General features: G+C 38.9%; 1 non-coding gene across 1 annotated transcript; it reads right to left on the bottom strand.

Moving 5' to 3' along the window:
• Positions 1-892: 892 nt before the first annotated feature.
• LOC110506330 lies at positions 893-2,844 on the bottom strand. Its single transcript, XR_005039669.1, has 3 exons — positions 2,805-2,844; positions 2,342-2,415; positions 893-2,222 (listed from the first exon to the last, which is right to left on the bottom strand). It is a non-coding gene; the product is annotated as an uncharacterized LOC110506330 (transcript).
• Between the last annotated feature and the right edge of the window lie 568 nt (positions 2,845-3,412).

The raw sequence follows: 3,412 nt of genomic DNA, 5'->3' as shown, positions 1-3,412 counted from the left end.
GTGTAACTTCAACTTTGTGACTGATTCTTCAACATTTTCCCAAGAATCTGCTGATATTGAGTGGAATCCATGCGACCCTCAACTTGAACAAGATTCCCAGTACTGGCACTGGCCACACAGCCCCACAGCATGATGGAACCCCCACCAAATTTTACTGTGGAGAGCAAGTGTTTTTCTTGGAACGCTGTGTTCTTTTGCTGCCATGCATAACATCCCTTATGACCAAATAACTCAATCTTTGTTTCATCAGTCCACAGCATCTTATTCCAAAATGAAGCTGGCTTGTCCAAATGTGCGTTTGCATATCTCAAGCAACTGTTTGTGGCGTGTGTACAGAAAAGGCTTCATCCGCATCACTCTCCCATACAGCTTCTCCTTGTGCAAAGTACGCTGAATTGTTGAACGATGCAGTGACACCATCTGCAGCAAGATGATGTTGTAGGTCTTTGGAGGTGGTCTGTGGGCTGTTTTTGACCGCTCTCACCATCCTTCGCCTCTCCGATATTTTACTTGGCCTGCCACTTCTGGCCTTAACAAGAACTGTGCCTGTGGTCTTCCATTTCCTCACTATGTTCCTCACAGTGGACACTGACAGCTTAAATCTCTGCAATAGCTTTTTGTAGCCTTCCTCTTAACCATAATGTTGAACAATCTTTGTTTTCAGGTCATTTGAGAGTTGTTTTGAGGCCCCCCATGTTGCCACTCTTCAGAGGAGAGTCAAAGAGAACAACAACTTGCAACTGGCCACCTTAAATACCTTTTCTCATGATTGGACGCACTTGTCTATGAAGTTCAAGGCTTAATGAGCTCACCAAACCAATTGTGTGTTCCAATTAATCAGTGCTAAGTAGTTACAGGTATTCAAATCAACAGAATGACAAGGGTGCCCATATTTTTGCATAGCCTATTTTTCACATCTGATTTAATTTCATACAACTTAATATTGCTACACTAAAAATCTTTGTCTGGACAATACCCCAGTACTCAGCTTTTATTAGAAAATGAATGGCATGCCACTGTGATCATTTTCTGTGACGACAGAGTAAATTATTATGCAGCCTCAGAGGGGTGCCCAAACATTTTCATACGACTGTACTTGTTGGATGGATTTGCAGTTTGTTTTGGTTGTGTTTCAGATTACCTTTCACCCAATAGGAACTGAATAGTGAATAATGTATTGTCATTTTGGAGTCACATTTATTGTAAATAATAGATGTTTCAGAACACTACATTAACGTGGATGCTTCCATGATTGTGGATAATTATGTATGAATCGTGAATAATAAAGACTATGAAAGTTACAGAAAAACAAAGTTCATACCCCTGCAAAAATGCTAACCTCCTCTGTTAATGGTAATTGTGAGAGGGGAGCATTTTGGGGGGTATTATCTTTGTTCCTCTAACTTTCTCTCTCTCTTGTTCTTCCTCTGTAAATTCTTTGAATTTGTCCAGTCTTATGAGGGGGAAAAAACAAATAAGTGAACTAGATACAATGCCTTCAAAAAGTATTCATACACCTTGACTTATTAAAAAAAATGTTTTGTTACAGCCTGAATTCAAAATTAAATAAAATATATTTCTCACCCATTTACACACAATAACCCATAGTGAAAACACGTGTTTAGAAATACATTTACATACGTATTCACAGTCCTGAGTTAATACATGTTAAAATCACTATTGTTTGTACAGATGAACGTGGTACCTTCAGGCGTTTGGAAATTGCTCCCAAGGATGAACCTGACTTGTGGAGGTCTACAATTTTTTTTCTGAGTTCTTGGCTGATTTTATTTTCCCATGATGTCAAGCAAATAGTGTAGAGGGTGGGTCCCAAAGACAGTCAACTTAGTGTATGTAAACTTCTGACCCACTGGAATTGTGATACAGTGAATTATAAGTTAAATATTCTATAGTTTGTTAACAAGAAATTTGTGGAGTGGTTGAAAAATGAGTTTTAATGACTCCAACCTAAGTGTATGTAAACTTCTGACTTCAACTGTATGATGAAAATTACATTAGTAATCCGTTAGCTGCAAATCATTCTTAGATCGTAACAGGTTTTTGTCCACTGCTACCAAAAGGAGACAACTGAGAATGAAACATTACGCTAAGTCCACAGAATCATCTCTAGTCTAGTCACCTCCTCCACATTCACATTAGCATTGGTGATCTTCCAATAACGACAAGCATTCTCAGGGAGGGCATCATTTGCCATTTCAATCCTGAGGGTAAAATGTAATGTATAAGGTTAGGGAAGTTATGACAGCTGTAGTATGATCTATTTACCCATATCATTTTAATCATGATCAGGAGCTGAAATCAGTAGAGGAAATAGTGGTACCTGCGGTAAGAATGAGGTAGACACTGAAACAGTAATATCCCGTGGCAGAAACACACTGCTTATCATGGACGTACCTGTGAATAGGGACAAAGCTTAAACCTTCAAAATCTTTTGGAAGCCTTGATTTGAATGCATGTTAACTACATATTAGTGGTGTCCCCACCAAAAAAAAAAAAAACTTGGTCAAGAGTTGTCTCTTTTCTTTGAAAAATAATGTAAACATTATTTTTCCATTTATAGACACATCCTATGTGTTTTAATCAAATCAACTACAGTGCATTCGGAAAGTATTCAGACCCCTTGACTTTTTCTACATTTTGTTACTTCTAGACTTCTAAAAATGATAAAATAAGATTTTTTCCTCAATCTACACACAATACCCCATGACAAAGCAAAAAAAAACAGGACATTTTAGTAAATGTATTAAAAATAACAAATACCTTATTTACATAACTATTCAGACCTTTTGATATGAGACTCAAAATTGAGCTCAGGAGCATCCTGTTTCCATTGATCATTCTTGAGATGTTTCTATAACTTGATTGGAGTCAACCTGTGGTAAATTAAATTGATTGGACATGATTTGGACACACAGTTGACAGTGCATGTCAGATCAAAAACCAAGTCACGAGGTCAAAGGAATTGTCCGTAGATCTCCGAGACAGGATTGTGTCGAGGCACAGATCTGGGGAAGTGTACCAAAAACGTTCTGCCGCATTGAAGGTCCCCAAGAACACAGTGGCTTCCATCATTCTTAAATGGAATAAGTTTTGAACAAGCTGGCCGCTTGGCCAAAATTAGCAATTGGGGGAGAAGGGAGGTGACCAAGAACTCAATGGTCACTCTAACAGAGTTCCAGTGTTCCTCTGTGGAGATGGGAGAACCTTCCAGAAGGACAACCATCTCTGCAGCACTCCACCAATCAGGCCTTTATGGTAGAGTGGCCAGACAGAAGCCACTCCTCAGTAAAAGGCACATGACAGCCCACTTGGAGTTTGCAAAAAGGCACCTAAAGACTCTCAGACCATGAGAAACCAGACCAGAACAGTAAGAATCTATACATCGACGGAG

This window comes from Oncorhynchus mykiss, chromosome 26, assembly GCF_013265735.2.
Source record: "Oncorhynchus mykiss isolate Arlee chromosome 26, USDA_OmykA_1.1, whole genome shotgun sequence".
In the NCBI taxonomy this organism is placed as follows: Eukaryota; Metazoa; Chordata; class Actinopteri; order Salmoniformes; family Salmonidae; genus Oncorhynchus; species Oncorhynchus mykiss.
The sequence above is the reverse complement of the archived record's forward strand: the minus strand, read 5'-3'. Positions and strand labels throughout refer to the sequence as shown.